This window comes from Mus musculus, chromosome 6, assembly GCF_000001635.26.
Source record: "Mus musculus strain C57BL/6J chromosome 6, GRCm38.p6 C57BL/6J".
In the NCBI taxonomy this organism is placed as follows: domain Eukaryota; kingdom Metazoa; phylum Chordata; class Mammalia; order Rodentia; family Muridae; genus Mus; species Mus musculus.
In genome coordinates this window covers 131,196,883-131,215,982 of record NC_000072.6, presented here as the reverse complement: position 1 = coordinate 131,215,982, position 19,100 = coordinate 131,196,883, and the positions used below count along the sequence as shown (strand labels likewise).

At 39.0% G+C, this 19,100-nt stretch overlaps 1 protein-coding gene across 1 annotated transcript in view; it reads left to right on the top strand.

Annotated features, from left to right (window-relative positions):
- Klra2 (killer cell lectin-like receptor, subfamily A, member 2) overlaps positions 1-17,013 on the top strand; it is a 48,747-nt gene extending 31,734 nt beyond the window's left edge. The window contains exon 8 of the transcript XR_001785100.1: positions 16,059-17,013. The gene's annotated coding sequence lies outside the window, so the exon portion shown is untranslated. The remainder of the gene's footprint in view (positions 1-16,058) is intronic.
- The last annotated feature ends 2,087 nt before the right edge of the window (positions 17,014-19,100 follow it).

Here is a 19,100-nt window from a genome sequence, read left to right as displayed (position 1 = left end):
AATGCATTCTTGATACTAGAAACTTTATTTTGTGTGTTCTCTTTTGACAGGAGATATCAAGCTGGGGCTCTCTCTTCCATATTATTTTGAGATTCCATTTAAATCACTGTATGTATGTATGTATGTATGTATGTATGTATGTATGTATGTATGTATTTTTCTGTTTCTACTGTTATAGGTTTTCAAGTGATCCATCAAATGGGCAAAGGTCTTTTTGAGTTTTGCATTTGATGGAGGACTAATATCTAAAATATATAAAGAGCTCAAAAAGCTTGAAATCCAGAAAACAAACAACCCAATAAAGAAATTGGGTATAGATCTAAACAGAGATCTCTCAAATGAGCAATCAAATGGTTGAGAAGCTGTTGTGGGAAGGATCAGAACAAAACAAAACAAAACAGCATGTTCCCACACTTGTGCTGGCAACTCTCTGCCCCGGCAGATTGGCAGGCCATGCACTGGCGGGCAATGGCCGACCTGTTTTATCTCGTGGAGACTCTGACTCAGTGCTCCATAATCTCTCTACCCAGCTCACTAAGTTCCTACTGGTGGGTTGATATCATGCCAGCCCCATGCTTCCAAACCTCCACAACCTTTGTGATGCACTTCAGGCAAACCCATGCTTGCTGCTGTACCTTTCTCTCTTGAACCCAGATGAGCCACCACGTGAAGGAAAACACAACACAAAGTTAGTTCAGAAACAATGGTAGCTCAATCACTCTGAGCAACAACTAAAATCCTAACTTGTAAGCGTTATTAAATCCAAATCCTCTGGTGGTGAATCCTGATGCATCTGCCATTGAAAGCGGAACACACTCATAATTACATCTTGTCCTCACACTATCCTAGTCCAGAGGACCTAACTCATTCCTGCTTCCCCTCTTCCCCTCTCCAACCCAGAAGTCCTGCCTATGTGGCCAGAGATTGGCTCCTCTATTCATTAGGGGATTGCTTCACAAGAAGTCACCTGAGTGTGACTCATTACTTGTTCGCAACCCATTCCAGGAGAGCGGAATTAGCATCAGCATACAAACACCACCAGGCCTATCCACCACAACTTAAAGAAATGGTCAATATCCTTAGTACTCAAGGAAATACAAATCAAACAACTTTGAGATTTTATTTTAACCAGTCAGATTTGTCAAGACCAATAAACACATGACAGCTCATGCTGACCAGCATTGACAGAAGCAAAAATATTGATTCATTGCTTGGTAGGAGTGCAAAGATATGTGGCCACTATGGAAATCAGCACAGCATTTCCTTACGAAGTTGGACACTGATAGACCTGAGGGTTCAGCTGTATGACTCTTGGTCGTAGTTCATAAAGGTTGCTTAATTCTATCACAGAGAGATTTTCTCAACATTTTCCAATGCTGCTCTCTTTGTAATAGATAACAATTAGAAACATATTTCATCTCCATCAACAAATGCGTGAACAGAGACAATTTTGGTTCATTGTAAAATTGGTGAAAATTTCATAAGGACAATTTTAAGTTATCCTTAACTACTTAGTCCTCTCTTCAGTCCTTTCAGATTAATATTTAGACTGGAGATTTTAACTTCATAATTACTCTGGTGGAGGTAATGGGGTATTTCTCTTTGTCTCAATGGAGATGTTTAAGTGTGGAGTGATATAACTCCCACTTTATACTTCTAGTACCTGTACAGTGAAATTCACCAATCCTCCAAAATTGTTGCTTTGTTGATTATTCCACTTCCATTCCCTCTCTCAAAATTTCTTTAAAAATGTCCCATGGGATTTTACTGAATCTATAGCAGATAGTATCCATATCCTTATGGAGCTGTGAAAACTGATGGCTATAGTTTTACTCACTTGGTGAAATCTTCACTTCTTTCAGTATTTTGTGATATATCTTACACATGTTGATAGTTTTTAAGGTGCTTTATTATTTAATTTTTTTCTACATGCTCCTTTCCCCTGTTAATTTTTTTTTATGTTGGTGTCTAAGTAAGTTTAACAAGGGCTGTTTAATTTACTATGGATGAGTCTAGAGATAGTGTCAAGTCCTCAGTGGATGTTATTGTGTGACTTAGGAAGAGTCATTCATGTCAAGGACCAAGGCCCATGGAATGACAGAGCCTTCCGCAGGTGAAGCTCAGAAGAATTGCAAAGGACACCTAACGTTTGACAGTGAATGGTGTCTGTGCATAACATGTCCACTGTATCTGTTTTCCCCCACGATTTTTATGGCCTGAAGACACTTCCCCTACAGAGACTGCACCTACTGAAATAAATTAAACTTTACTCCTTGTTTGACTGTATGCCATAGATTTACCTACTGCTCAGCTGCATGGAATAAGTGCCTCACAGTTCAACTCTCAGTAATAAATATACCATGCTTTCATGTGCTGCATATTCTTAGAGAACCCACAGAACCTGATCATAGCTTTTCTGTGTCAGTGTGTCTATCATTTCTTCATTTGCTCAATTCCTCAGTTAGGTCAACCCCTGGAGTATGCAGAGTAGAGAAGAACTATATTAATTCGGATGTGCTGATTGATAAAGACACAATAGAGGACAATACTGATCCCTTCCCCAAACTTTGTCAATATCCAATATTTTCTGGGGAGATAATGTCTCACAATATTTTCTTCATACAAGACTGACTTTTGACAGATTGAAACCTTGCAGCCCCAGTAATGACAACTGTAACTGGATGGAGCTACTTCACGATATTTGAATTCCAGAAACCACAGGCCATCAAAGAACAATCCCAGTACAGATGTCTGATACTTCCCTATGATCAGTTCATCAAGAAAACCTCACAAGGGGCTGGAGAGATGGCTCAGTGGTTCAGGGCACTGACTGCTCTTCCAGACGTCCTGAGTTCAATTCCCAGCAACCAAATGGTGGCTCAGAACCATCTGTAATGGGATCTGATGCCCTCTTCAGTCTGTGAAGAGCAGCAGTGTTACTCATGTATATTAAATAAATATATATTTTATTTTATTTTATTTATTTTATTATTTATTATTTTTTAATTAGGTATTTTCTTCATTTACATTTCCAATGTTATCCCAAAAGTCCCCCATACCCTCCCCCCATTCCCCTACCCACCCATTCCCACTTCTTGGCCCTGGCATTCCCCTTTACTGAGGCATATAAAGTTTGCAAGACCAATGGGCCTCTCTTTCCAATTATGGCCAACTAGGCCATCTTCGGATACATATGCAGCTAGAGACACGAGCTCGGGGGGATACTGGTTAGTTCATATTGTTGTTCCACATATAGGGTTGCAGACCCCTTTAGCTCCTTGGGTACTTTCTCTAGCTCCTCCATTAGGGGACCTGTGATCCATCCAATAGCTGACTGTGAGCATACACTTCTGTGTTTGCCAGGCCCCGGAATAGCCTCACAAGAGACAGCTATATCAGGGTCCTTTCAGCAAAATCTTGCTAGTGTATGAAATTGTGTCAGCGTTTGGAGGCTGATTATGGGATGGATCCCCACATATGGCAGTCTCTAGATGGTCCATCCTTTCATCTCAGCTCCAAACTTTGTCACTGTAACTCCTTCCATGCGTGTTTTGTTCCCAATTCTAAGAAGGGGCAAAGTGTCCACACTTTGGTCTTCGTTCTTCTTGAGTTTCATGTGTTTTGTAAATTGTATCTTGTATCTTGGGTATTCTAAGTTTCTGGGCTAATATCCTCTTACCAGTGAGTACATATCATTTGAGTTCTTTTGTGACTGGGTTACCTCACTCAGGATTATGCCCTCCAGGTCCATCCATTTGCCTAGGAATTACATAAATTCATTCTTTTTAATAGCTGAGTAGTACTCCATAGTGTAAATGTAGCACATTTTCTGTATCCATTCCTCTGTTGAGGGACATCTGGGTGCTTTCCAGCTTCTGGCTATTATAAATAAGGCTGCTATGAACATAGTGGAGCATGTGTCCTTCTTACCAGTTGGGGCATCTTCTGGATATATGCCCAGGAGAGGTATTGCAGAATCCTCCGGTAGTACTATGTCCAATTTTCTGAGGAACTGCCAGACTGATTTCCAGAGTGGTTGTACAAGCTTGTAATCCCACCTACTATGGAGGAGTGTTTCTCTTTCTCCACATCCTTGCCAGCATCTGCTGTCACCTGAATTTTTGATCTTAGCCATTCTGACTGGTGTGAGGTGGAATCTCAGGGTTGTTTTGATTTGCATTTCCCTGATGATTAAGGATGTTGAACATTTTTTCAGGTGCTTCTCAGCCATTCTGTATTCCTTGGTGACAATTCTTTGTTTATATCTGAGCCCCATTTTTTAATGGGGTTATTTGATTTTCTGGAGTCCACCTTCATGAGTTCTTTATATATATTGGATATTAGTCCCCTTTCTGATTTAGGATAGGTAAAGATCTTTTCCCAATCTATTGGTGGCCTTTTTGTTCTATTGACGGTGTCTTTTGCCTTGCAGAAGCTTTGCAATTTTATGAGGTCCCATTTGTCTATTTTCGATCCTACAGCATAAGCCATTGCTGTACTATTGAGGAATTTTTCCCCTGTACCCATACCTTCGAGGCTTTTCCCTACTTTTTCCTCTATAAGTTTCAGTGTCTCTGGTTTTATGTGGAGTTCCTTAATCCACTTATATTTGACCTTTGTACAAGGAGATAGGAATGGATCAATTTCCATTCTTCTTCATGATAACTGCCAGTTGTGCTAGCACCATTTGTTGAAAATGCTGTCTTTTTTACCACTTTTTTACCACCTTGTCAAAGATCAAGTGACCAGAGGTGTGTGGGTTCATTTCTGGGTCTTCAAATCTATTCCATTGTTCTACTTGTCTGTCACTATACCAGTACCATGCGGTTTTTTTGTTTGTTTGTTTGTTTTGTTTTGTTTTGTTTTGTTTTGTTTTGTTTTTTTTTAATCACAATTGCTCTGTAGTACAGCTTTAGGTCAGGCATGGTGATTCCACCAGAGGTTCTTTTATCCTTGAGAAGAGTTTTTGCTATCCTAGGTTTTTTGTTATTGCAGATGAATTTGCCGATTGCCCTTTGTAATTCGTTGAAGAATTGCGTTGGAATTTTGATGGGGATTGCATTGAATCTGTAGATTGCTTTTGGCAAGATAGCCATTTTTACTATATTGATCCTGCCAATCCATGAGGATGAGAGATCTTTCCATCTTTTGAGGTCTCCTTTAATTTCTTTCTTCAGAAACTTGAAGTTCTTATCATACAGATCTTTTACTTTCTTAGTTAGAGTCACACCAAGGTATTTTATATTATTTGTGACTATTGAGAAGGGTGTTTTTTCCCCTAATTTCTTTCTCAGCCTGTATAACCTTTGTGTAGAGACAGGTCATTGACTTGTTTGAGTTAATTTTATATCCAGCTACTTCATTGAAGCTGTTTATCAGGCTAAGGAGTTCTCTGGTGGAAATTTTAGGGTCACTTATCTATACTATCATATAATCTGCAAAAAGTGATATTTTGACCTCTTCCTTTCCAATTTATATCCCCTTGATCTCCTTTTGTTGTCGAATTGCTCAGGCTAGGACTTCAAGTACGATGTTGAATAGGTAGGGAGAAAGTGGACAGCCTTGTTTAGTCCCTGATTTTAGTGGGATTGCTTCCAGCTTCTCACCATTTACTTTGATGTTGGCTATTGGTTTGCTGTAGATTGCTTTTATCATGTTTAAGTATGGGCCTTGAATTCCTGATCTTTCCAAGTCTTTATCATGAATGGGTGTTGGATTTCGTCAAATGCTTTCTCCAAATCTAACGAGATGATCATGTGGATGTTGTCTTTGTGTTTGTTTATGTACTGGATTATGTTGATGGATTTCCTTATATTGAACCATCCCTGCATCCCTGGGATGAAACCTACTTGGTCAGGACGGATGATTGTTTTGATGTGTTCTTGGATTCGGATAGCAAAAACTTTATTGAGTATTTTTGCATAGACATTCATAAGGTAAATTGGTCTGAAGTTCTCTATCTTTGTTGAGTCTTTTTGTGGTTTAGGTATCAGAGTAATTGTGGCTTCATAGAATGAATTGGGTAGAGTACCTTCTTTTTGTCCTTGTAATGTTTCACCAGCAAAACACACTCGGACAACCAGATCCTTCTATGGCAAAGCTTTATTGCTTACTTCTCAGGAAGACCCTGAACCCGGAAAATGGTGCTGCTTAAATACCCCTCTGTGTGACGTGTCAGCTCCTGATTAACTGCTCACTATCATCCCAGATGACGCCATGGGACAGGCAGGGCACAAGGAATGGAAAAATACCCTAGCACATGTGCAGACTATTTGTTACTAGTTAGTACACCGGATATCAGCACCATCTTGTAATGGCGATTGCAAGGGCGGCTCCTCACATCTCCCCCTTTTCTTTTATTTAAAAGGCAACGGGCCACCCAGCACTGAGAGTGGAGATAGAGGTCAAATCCCCAGTATGCAAAAATAGGGGCATTACACAAAACCTTCTCCCAGGCTCATTACCCGGAGGGGTCTTGGTCCGCTCCCGTGTCCATTTTCCTGGGAGAAGGACACTTGGACACTCAACCTTCATACAAGATGACATGTCTCCCTAGAATAGTCTCATTTTATGCTGCAGAGCCTTTCTACTGCAGTACTTAGCTGTGCAACTCTCTCGGGCTGCTGAAGCACACTCACTCTATCCCGTGCAATGAGACTAGCCTCGTGGGATGCAAGAGCTGAGCGGCCAGCGACCTATTGCTTAAGTATAGATAACCATATATCAGGGGAGGCACCATGTTCTAATGCTGCAAGTGCTTGGGCTATTACCATCTTGTCCCTTTTTGTTTGGGCTTTAAGTTTACAGACCATCCAGAGCAAAAGCAATGCTCCACCGCATAGGATCATGGCAAACAAGCCTACCCCTACCCACTCCTTAAAGTAGGAAAATGCAGAGGAAATCCAGGTGGAGAAGCCCTTTGTCAGCGAAGGGTCAAAATGCGTAGAATTCACTTGTAGAATAGGAACTCTCAACTCTCGAAGCATTTGCTCAAATTCCATGGTCCAATTCTGTAACATATAACGAGACAAAGTTTTTGACAAATTTGCTGCTCTTGTAGAATTTTCAAACTGAACAGAAGTAACACAAAGGCCAGGCATCTTGTATTCACAGCCCAATTGAGCCAACTGTCAAAGAATATCCACTTGCTCTTGGACTAGGTCGATGCGTTGATTTGTCAACATCAACCCTCCTTGTATCTGTGAGTTGGCTGTAGCCTGTTTATCTAAGGCAATTGTGACCTTCATAGAAAGCTCATTAACAGTATGTGTTGTTTGAACAGTAGTAGATAGAGCGAGTGCCGAGGCCGTGACAGAGGCTGCAACCGCCGCTGTGGCCACCAGTCCAACTATGATAGCAGAAATACCAAAATCTCTTTTCCCTCGAAACAAAGTCAAGCTATTAGGGGCATCTACAGGAACAGGAACAAATCTAGGCAAACGGGTAACCAAAGCAAAAGGATATTTCTTAGCATCCCAGCATAAGGCATAAAAACATTTTTCTTGTGAGCAATCTATCTCTATCTGATTCTGATTTAAGTTTTTGTTACTTACCACCCACAAAAACGGGGGCCATACACATAACCGGGTGGCGGTAAAATTTACCTCTTTCTGTTTCTTATATCTAACATTGGAGGTGGTCCATTTAAAAGAATTTGGACTCTGCTTATCAGACCGACCAGTCTTCAAGGTACCTTTCCAATCAAAGGTCAATTCTTCTTTCTCACTAGAACCTCCTCCAATCATTGCCATGGGGGCGAGATCAGTACAGCTTCCATTAACCCCACAAAGTAACCACTGATCAAAAGGGTTAGTATTAGTTCGGGGGGGGTCCATAGTACTAAAATCATATCCAGCAAAAGTATTATACTCTCTACTAATATATGGGGAAAAGGAAAAAATATTTCTCTACTGCCCAAGTATATTTTTTAGCTTGGCAATCTGTCCAAGGTAACATTACATCTTCCATGGACCCTTCCTTGCAAAAGGATGCCATTCTTGGTTGTGAAGGCGGCTTATTTCCAGGTTTTCGGCTAGGCCACCATCCTTTAATAACTATGGTATCAGCCTTTATATCAGTCGTTACGCCCCAAGAGCTCTTTCTTAACCAGGCTGCTGATTGATAATGCAAGGATATACATTGGCTCTTATCTTGTAATGAGGAAATTAACATAAAGCACAGGCTTCCCTGTAGGAAGAAGGTTCTATCTTCTAGTAAAGCCTGAATCTGTTCATCTAAGGGTAAATAAGCAAGTCCCAGTTCTTTATCTGTAGTGAAAAAGTGTGGTGGAAATATTTGTGCATTATGCATAACTGGCATAGGAAGAGGGAACGTTGACATTATTCCCCATCTTAACTCTCCAGATATACTAGGAACCAGAATGTCCAGCATGAGGAGTATGATCCATCGATGTCTTGGGATCTTGTTCCTGTGACTCATTGTCCAAGAGCTAGATCCGTTGAGTGAGGCGCTCCGGAATCCAAAAGGGATTATCTTCCTCCTGTGGAAAAACACATATAGCTCCCCTGGATCTTATTAAAATAGGATCCGGGCCATATCATTTATTATCAAGGACATTATTCCACTTGACCATTTCATTGAGCAATTGAGGCCATTGTCTGTGCCTTTCAGCTGGTGATCTCCCAGCATTATCCAATTTTAAGAAATTAAGAGTAAATATTATAAGGGATAGAGCCATCTTTGGCATCATAGACTTTATCCCCCCTTTTTGTTTAATTAAATAGGACTTGAGAGTGCGATGGGCACATTCTACAATGCCTTGTCCTTGAGGATTATAAGGAAGGCCAGTCAGATGAATCACATTCATCTGATGGCAAAACTGTTGAAAATTTTGAGAAGTATAAGCTGGCCCATTATTCGTTTTTAGGATTGTGGGCTTGCCCCAAGCGCTCCATGCTTCTAGGCAATGCTGTATAACATGAGAGTCTTTTTCACCTGTTAAAGGTATGGCAAACATTACACCAGAGCAGGTGTCAATAGAAACATGTAAATATTGATTTCTCCCAAAGGAGGAAATACGCGTGACATCCATTTGCCAGACCTGTAATGGCCTGACACCACGAGGGTTTACCCCTACATGAGGAGTAGGTAAAAATTCACAGCAATTTTGGCATTGAGTAACAATTTCTTTAGCTTCTTTTCTCATTAATGAGAAGCAGCGATGTAAAGTCTCAGCTGTCACATGAAAGCGCTTATGAAATTCTTTTGCAGCTTCTGTCTGTGAAGACAGAGCAACAGCCACAACCTTAGTGGCTTTATCTGCCAAATCATTTCCCAAAGACATAGGACCAGGAAGGCCTGAATGTGCTCTAATATGTTGAATATAAAAAGGGTGCTCACACATTAAAATACAATCTTGTATTTTCACCAAAATTTTAGATACTGAACTGTTAGCCAGTTTTAATATAAAATGAACAGTGACTAATTACACTTTCAATTGTTTCTCTTGAAGAGAGATTGTAACTAGAATGCTAGAAAAGTCATTATAGTCACATACGTAAAATTTATTTATTAATCAGAAATTAAAGAAAATCTCTAAGTTGTCTCTGTAAATAACTATCTTCTAAAACCCTAATAAATATAAGAATCTTGAGCTTGTATCTTTTCAGGAGCTATCTGTAATCTTTATTAGTTAAAGCTTTATGTAAACCTCTATAGCACAAAAGCAAATCCTGGAGGTCTTTTCTAGGCAACCCAGGACAAGTTCTTAACTGCCCCAAAACAATTTTCTTAAAGAAAAAGTATTTTTTCTTATAAGTTGCATAAGCAATTGCAAGCTCTGAGATATAATATTGACTATTAATATACAACTTAAAGTTTAATTGTTTAACATTTTTAAACACCATCTTCAGCACACAATTTAATTATCTGTGCTGAAACAGGAGGAAACTCAAAAGAATAATCATGTGATTTAATTCACATATACTTTTTTCCCACAGAAGGGTTGTTTTTAAATACAGTAAATGGGATGCAAGCATGCATGAACTTATAGAAGATACAAAAGCATGTATAAGCAATTTTTAACTTATCTTAGGATGAGTATCAATTTTATTTAAAATGATGGTATGTAATAGGTCAAATATCAATATTCTGCAATAACCAATTGCTGTTTGGAACAAGGTAATTCTTAATTAGCACCACAGCAGCCTTATAATAGGATGTTAAAACTTTGAGGTGAAAAAGGATGATTTTACATTAATGTTTATTTTTGCCAAAAAATAGCTGTGGGCACATTTAATAAAAATAACTAGAATATTTAACTAATATTTTATTACCACTAATTACAATTGATACTAATAGATTACAGAAGTTTCTTCTACTTTCTGTTAAAGCCTTTTTGGTTCTCACCAGTTAATTGGAATCTCACTTGATAGCACTTAACAAAGGCTTAGGTTCTCCTGTGGCAAGTTTAAGGTGAGGTCTTAGCCAATTAACATATCCTGTAAGCTTTTGGAAATAAAATTTTGAAGTAAATTTGTACCAATTTTCCAGTATAACTAAAACCCTAATTATTAAAAAAGATATTGCCTCTGAATCTTATGAAGCAACAACTATTCTCCAGAACTTTAAACTTCCCTTTAGAGACATTAGCTAATAAAATACTTTTCACTTTGGAAACAATATATACTGAAAGATTTAAACCTTTTGCTTCTTGTATTGAAGCCGATAATAAAAATTTCTTACATATTGTTAAGCTATGTTAGCCATACCTAGGGGCAAAAACCTTTAATGATCACCAGTTCACTAGAAGTAAACTCTTTACAAATGGAAAAAATTAAACTTTTAAATCTATAATAATTTTATATGAAGTAGGCAAGTTATTTTGAATTGCCTTTATAAGTTTTATAGCCTGATTGACCTTTTATAAACTTTTTGAATTTAAATTTTATTTAGAACAACATCTGGCTAGGTCTATAATAAGGCTCTAAGAAGTGCCACACAAGCCGAGCTGAAGCTGCTCCCCTCTGAGCTCTGCCTCAACCCAAATGTAAACTTTTCTCAATCTGAACACTCTGCCAGAGTCTTGGCTCAAAGATTATCCCTATGTTGAAGTATCCTTAAAGACCTGTTTTCTTGTGTTTGTTCATGTTGTTTAGAAAGACTCCAACCCTGAGTTCCCAATTTTAAGCTAACTTTCTGTTACAAGCAAAAGGCTGCCTGCCCCTTTAAGATCTCCATTTGCAATCAGCCCTCAGCAAGGCTTTTCAGCAGTACTTGATTCCCAGCCACAGTGCAGCTAATTTATCAGTTTGTGCTTTGTAAATTGAGCCTGCTTTTGAAACAAGTTAAAGGATGTACAGCCAGCAGATAAAGTTTTAACCATTTATATTTTTCAACATGAAACACAGAACAATAACCATTCAAACCACAAAACAAAAACAAACATGAATTGATAGACATATGGACAATTTGTTTTGGTGCACCAAAAAGAGACAATAGACAGACAGGGAATAGAACTTGGTGTCTCAGAGGGACACAGATATTTTAACCAGAGCTAAGAAAATCTCCATAGGAGCCAGAGAGAAAACAGGACGTCTCCCATTTTTCTTCTGTTCCTCAGGAGGGCTCTGAAATAGCTTATTTTCATTTTTTCTCTTTTTTGCTAAAAGATCCCAAACAGGGGATAACTGCTTTTCTAAAACGTATTTTCTCTCTCTCATGTTCAGACTCTACTTCCTTATCTCCTTCTTCTGGGAATATTGCCAGAGAAGAGAGAGGAGGCACAGTGACCTTGAGAGCTATCTTTAAGCCTTAATGAAGGCTGCCTCTTTAGTCAAAGTCCTCGAGAGGAGGGTAAACTGACTTAATTTGTATTATCCTTTGTATCTTTATAATTTATATTATCTTTTGTATATTTTATATTATCTTTTGTTTTTCTCTTTTCTTCTTTTTCCTTCCATGGTAGCATTAGCCCTTGCTTACGTCTGGCAGAAATCTTGCCACAATGTTTTCTATTCAAGATACATTCCCATATTTGGAGCCACAGCTTTTATCACTGTTGTCCAGTCCCCGGGAGTCATTGCCAAGGCCGCAAGCCTTTTGACCTCTGCCACAGTGAAATTAGCACTGACTCCATAGTTACGGACCGACTCGGCAAGCTTTTTAATCTGTATATACTCTACCGGAGCGTGAACACGCCCACCCTCGGCTCCGTCAAAGACCGGAAATGCCTGTTGCATTTTCCTTTGTTCCTCTCTTGGAATGAACGAGTCTGCGCACTGCCTTTCTGCGCACTGCCTTTCTGCACAGGGCTGACGCACTACGCAGGGCGGGGGGCTCCGCATAGGGCGGAGGTGCACTATGACCTTGAAGCCGACTGCCTGGAGGCTGAGCAGCAAGCTGGCCCACGCCAGCCGCTTTTGGCTTTTTTCTTGACTGATTAGCTCGCATTTTATCTGGCTGGTAATTTTCTCTCTTATAACGAACTGCTTCCTCCTCCAAGTCTGTTTCCTCAGAGGGGCTAAGCTCTTCTTCTGATTCTGAGCTGCTAAGAGCTAACTCCTTAAACTCATCTAGCGGTGGGTATAGGCTCCCTCCTCTAGGGACCTCCACTGATTGATCTTTTTTCTTTTGTTTTTTTCTCCTCCTTTCTTCTTATCTCTCCCCGGGTATCCTTCCCCGACATCATCTTCTCCTCAGGTTTAAGACCCATGGAGAGGCCTGTATGCTTATTTGGTGCACCATGTTTCCTCTTTGCTCCTACTCTCTCTCCCTGCTCTGCCTCTGATAGGTTTTCTTGAATTTCGTCCAGAATTTTCTGCCCTGCCTTAACTACTTGTTGACATTCCTCGTTCTTTAAGCACGATCTTACCAGCTTCCACAACGGCATAGTTCCTGCTTTAAGTTTGCTGTTCTCCTGCTCCCTACCTAAATCTCCCCTGAGTTTCTCCCAAGAGGGGATAGTTAAGGACCCTGAGCACGCAAACCACGGTGCTATGTGATCTATCTCTTTTACAAAGCCTTCTAGTGTCTTAGTGGAGACTTTCAAGCCACGCTGCCTCAGGACCGACTGTAAGGTGCCTCAGGACCGACTGAAAGTCACCACAGAGTGGGAGGCTCCCATGCTATCTTCTTGCCTTTGTTCTAACCTTGCCTGACCTCGACTGAACACTAGTTAGCATTTCCTCCTGTGGAAACTGTACGCAATCTAAAGAAAAGAATGATCCCTGTGAAAAGGAACAGAAAGGCTTCTAATGCTGGAGAAAGTTCAAGGCCATACCTTGCAGAGCTGTATTGTCTTGTAGTTCTGAATCTGCCCCGTGAAACGGGGGTCTCCTATCAGCGCCTGGTGATGATATAGTTCCCGGGTTATCAGCGCCACTTCTTGTCCTTGTAAAGTTTCGCCAGCAAAACATACTCGGACAACCAGATCCTTCTATGGCAAAGCCTTATTGCTTACTTCTCAGGAAGACCCTGAACCCGGAAAATGGTGCTGCTTAAATACCCCTCTGTGTGATGTGTCAGCTCCTGATTAACTGCTCACTATCAGCCCAGATGATGCCACGGGACAGGCAGGGCACAAGGAATGGAAAAATACCCTAGCACATGTGCAGACTATTTGTTTACAAGTTAGAACACTGGATATCAGCGCCATCTTGTAATGGCAATTACAAGGGTGGCTCCTCACACCTACTGTTTCTATTTAGTGGAATAGTTTGTGAAGAACTGGGATTAGATCTTCTTTGAAGGTCTGATAGAACTCTGCACTAAACCCATCTGGTCCTGGGCTTTTTTTGGTTGGGAGACTATTAATGACTGCTTCTATTTTTTTAGGGGATATAGGACTGTTTGGATAATTAACTTGATCTTGATTTAACTTTGGTACCTGGTATCTGTCTAGAAACTTGTCTATTTCATCCAGGTTTTCCAGTTTTGTTGAGTATAGCCTTTGGTAGAAGGATCTGATGGTGTTTTGGATTTCTTCAGGATCTGTTTTTATGTCTCCCTTTTCATTTCTGATTTTGTTAATTAGGATGCTTTCCCTGTGCCCTCTAGTGAGTTTGGCTAAGGGTTTATCTATCTTGTTGATTTTCTCAAAGATCCAACTCCTCTTTTGGTTGATTCTTTGAATAGTTCTTCTTGTTTCCACTTGGGTGATTTCGCCTTTTTGTTTGATTATTTCTTCCCATCTACTCCTCTTAGGTGAATTTTCTTCCTTTTTTTCTAGAGCTTTTAGGAGTGTTGTCAAGCTCTAGTGTGTGCTTCCTCTAGTTTCTTTTTGGAGGCACTCTGAGCTATGAATTTTCCTCTTAGAAATGCTTTCATTGTGTCCCATAAGTTTGGGTATGTTGTGGCTTTATTTTTATTAAACTCCAAAAAGTCCTTAATTTCTTTCTTTATTTCTTCCTTGACCAAGGTATCATTGAGAAGAGTGTTGTTCAGTTTCCATGTGAATGTTGGCTTTCTATTATTTATTTTTTTATTGACGATCAGCTTTAGTCCATGGTGATCTGATAGGATGCATGGGACAATTTCAGTATTTTTGTGTATTTTGAAGCTTGTTTTTTGAGCATTTATGTGGTCAGTTTTGGAGAAGGTACCATGAGGTGCTGAGAAGATGGTATATCCTTTTGTTTTAGGATAAAATGTTCTGTAGATATCTGTTAGATCCATTTGTTTAATAACTTCTGTTAATTTCACTGTGTCCCTGTTTAGTTTCTGTTTCCATGATGTGTCCATTGATGAACGTGGTGTGTTGAAGTCTTCCACTATTATTGTGTGAGGTGCAATGTGTGCTTTGAGCTTTACTAAATTTAATGAATGTGGATGCCCTTGTATTTGGAGCATAGATATTCAGAATTGATAGTTCCTCTTGGAAGATTTTACCTTTGATGAGTATGAAGTGCCCCTCCTTGTCTTTTTGATAACTCTGTGTTGGAGGACGATATTTATTCGATATTAGAATGGCTACTCCAGCTTGTTTCTTCAGACCATTTGCTTGGAAAATTTTTTTCCAGCCTTTCATTCTGAGGTAGTGTCTATCGTTTTCCCTGAGGTGTGTTTCCTGTAAGCAGAAAAATGTTGGTTCCTGTTTGTGTAGTCAGTCTGTTAGTCTATGTCTTTATATTGTGGAGTTGAGTTCATTGATATTAAGAGATATTAAGGAAAAGTAATTGTTGCTTCCTATTATTTTTGTTGTTAGAGTTGGCATTCTGTTCCTGTGGCTGTCTTCTTTTAGTTTTGTTGAGGGATTACCTTCTTGCTTTTTCTAGGATGTGGTTTCTGTCCTTGTATTTTTTTTTCTGTTATTATCCTTTGAAGGGTGGGATTCATGGAAAGATCATGTGTGATTAATCACTTCAGAGTTGCATTAAGCCTGCATGTGGAGATTGGAGTTCAGTTTCAAAACAGGTATTTTCTCTTGGTGGACAATAATTTTCCTTGTGTGTGAAATGAAAGAGTGATCAGTAGATTTAATTACTTTATAATTAATTCAAGCTGCTTACGTAGCTTCCTAGGTACTTTGCTGAATTCTGTAATAGGAGGCCACATTTTTCTCAAAAAATTAGTGAAAATGTAAATGAATTTAGAAAATGTCATCAAATAAAAATGTGTGAGATGCCATCTTTTTTTGGTGATATTCAAATAATGTTTAGTGGAAGAAGCAAGGAAAACTATAAGTTTTTCCAATTTAGTGATTTCTAGGCTGATTGTTATCATTAGACTGAATAGTTTATGGATATTTATGATGCCTATTTACAGATTTTATTTATTTCATTATAATTTTTTGATATAGATAATCTCTGTGTAATGCTGGCTCTGGAAATTTGCTTTATAGATGTGGTAGCCTTAAAAATCTTGCTGTCCCTGACTCCCAAATGCTGCGACAGAAGTCATACACCATTATGCTTGCGAATTTTAGTTTGGTATAGGATCTTCCACCATCATAATACCCTACACCATCTTTTGTGAAAGGTACAGGGCCATGGAATAACTAGGGATTATGAATATATATGTTTGAACTTTAGCCCAGGAGACTTTTATTTCACATCTGGAATGTAAATATGAAATGTTAACTCCTTGCTTTATAATTTCAGATAACCCCTGTGGTGAAGATTTCCAGCAGAGATTTTGTACATGTGATCAATGGACAAGAACATTTTATATCCATGTGTATATCACAATATTTACAAAAGCTTTAAAAGCAAAATTATTTATTTTCACTGTTTTGAATACCTGTTACATGTTAATAGTAGTTTAAAAGTGTATCATTGATTTAACAGGCAGCAGTTTCATCAAGCATTGTCATGGCCCTGTCATTAGACAGTCCTTTATTCATCAATTTGATTTTTCCCCATACCTCCTAATAATCTTTGATGTGTTAACTAGTTCAAGTATATTTTACATTTTGTGAAAGTTCAGGTCCTTTACTGATTTCAGGTCCTACAAGGAGACAATTAACTTCTAGCTCACCCCAGTATCAATTTCTGGAAAGTTCTAAACTTGGATTTTAACATGTTCCTTACCTACATATCATCCCAAGGCAAGGTTTCGATTTAAACCTACATTGCTTCTTTCCAAGATGAGCAATCAGGAGGTGACTTATTCAAACTCAAGATTTTTTTGAGTCTTCTTCAGAGTCACAGAATCCAGTCAGGCCTGAGGAGACTCAGGGGTCCAGAGAAGGCAGCCATGAAGGTGAATGCTCTTCTCCTATGCATTGTACTCTGCAGATTTGGAGAATTGTCCTTGCCTTACTTTGGCCTGTCAGCTGGTTATAGGAGGAAGGAAGAAATGAGGACTTAAAAGCTGTTTTAAACAGAAACTTTTAGACCGAAAGATGAGTAATTTCTTTTGCTTTTTGCTTTGTTTTGTTTTTGTTTTTATTTTTAAGCCTGGGTCTTAGGTAGCCAGGGTAGGACTTGACAGTGCTATGTAATGTGAAGGTTTGTCCAGATGCCTGAATCTCTTAGGTCAAACCCCCAAGTTCTATATTACAGTTGTGATCCACCTTGTCTGTCTTGAATAAATTTTTATGAATTTGGGAAAACATCAGGATTTAGATTTTTTTAATTAAAATATGGAATATAAAATAATTTGTCCATTAGAAAGGAAACACTTGATTGCTGAGGAACATGGGATTTTTCTAAAGGAATACAACGTAAATGAGATGACCTCTGTGGTTGAATTAGGGAAAGGCTGGAAAAGTTGAGGAGGATGGCAGCCCCATAGAAAGATGAGCAGTCTCACCAAACCTGGACCCCTGAGATCTCTTAGACACCGAGCCACCAAGAAGGCAGCATACACTAGCGGATCTGAGGACCCTGACACATAGACAGCAGAGAACTTCCCCAGAAGTTCTTTCAAGCACAGTATTCTAAACAGAGGCTTCCTAAAACTCAAGAAGTAAACATCACAAACCTGAAGTTCTTGAAACTGGTCAGATGTACCAGGGTCCTCCTTTCCCAAGTTCATATAATTAGTAAGTCCTGCTGAGACAATGCAGCATACTGAACTGTTTAGAAATTTCTCAGACCAAAGTACCTGGTTAGAATAGGCTCAGATCCCCTAATCTGCCCAGAAGAGGCACTATCCAACATCCTAGGCTGTTTCCTATACTGGAGTGAGTTTCAGTAATGTAGCTCTCTCTGAGTCATCATTGTTCTTGTGCGTAGCTCAAATGAAACATACCAAAATAGTTAATGTGTTTGCATTTCTCATTCAAATAGTATGCAACTAGGTTAGATCAGATTTTCCTGTTGCAAATATTGACACTCAACTATTGTCTCCAAAACTGTGTGTAATACAGGTAAGAATATAATATGCCTGACTAGGGGAGGTAAGTCTTGGCCACTCCCTTCTTGGGTGACATACCTATCTCTATGTTGCTGAAGAAGTCTTTATCGCTTGCTGTTAGATGAATGGCCCAGGTAGCATGTGTTTCCTTTGCCAGCCAGTAGCAACTAGTCTGTAACATGCTTAGGGCACAACAGAGAACAGGATTTCTCTGTCTTGCAACACATGCACCATGTTTCATTAGTACCAGATTAGAGAGAGAATACCTACAATCTTACTGCATTTCCAGATCTTGGTCACTTTTAACTTTATTCTTGAAGAAGTATCTGTTTCACTGGCCTGGAACTTATCAAGCATGCTTCAGTAGCTCTCCAGTGAGTCACAGGATATACATGATTATGTCACCAGTGTTGAGATTACAATTATGCACTGACCCACTGAGCGTGATGCCACTAGTTTTATGGATTCAACTCATGCTAGCAAGGAAAGGACTTCACAATTTCGATCCCAGGATATATATATATGTGTGTGTGTGTGTGTGTGTGTGTGTGTGTGTTTGTGTACATGCACACACATCTCTGTTTATATTCATTTGAAGAAATAAATATGATATATTATCATATATATTTCTTTATTTGATAAAGATATATCATATATATTTCTTTCATTATATGTTGTATGTATATATATGATATATACATACACAATATTGTACTTCATAAAACTGAAAAGCTTCTATAAGTCAAAAGGCACAGTCAACAGGACAAAGTCAATAGGACAATGTGAGAACCTACATTTTGGGAAAAAACCTTTAAGAACTCCACATCAAATAGAGAGCTAATATTCAAAATATATAAAAACTCAAGAAGTTAACCTTCATAAAACAAATAACTCATTAAAAATATGAGGTACAGAGATAAACAGAATTCACAACAGAAGAATCAAGAATGGCCAAGTAACACTTGAAGAAATATTCAATGTCCTTAGTCATCAAGTAAATCCCAATCCAAGGGAGCCTGAGGCTCCATCTTACTCTAAGATCAAACACTAATGTGAAAGCACATGCTGGCAAGGATGTGAACTAATTCTGGTGGGATTTCAAACTGGTTCAAGTACTCTGGGACTCAATCTGAGGGTTCCTCAGAAAATTTGAAACAGTTCTACCTGAGGACACAGCTATAGCACTCTTGGGTATATACCCAAAAGATGCCACAACATACCACAAAGACACAGGTTTCACTTTGTTCATAGTAGCCTTATTTGTAATAGCCAGAAGATGAAACACACTTGATGTCTGTCAACTGAAGAATGAATACAGACAGTAGGTTTCATATACACAATCA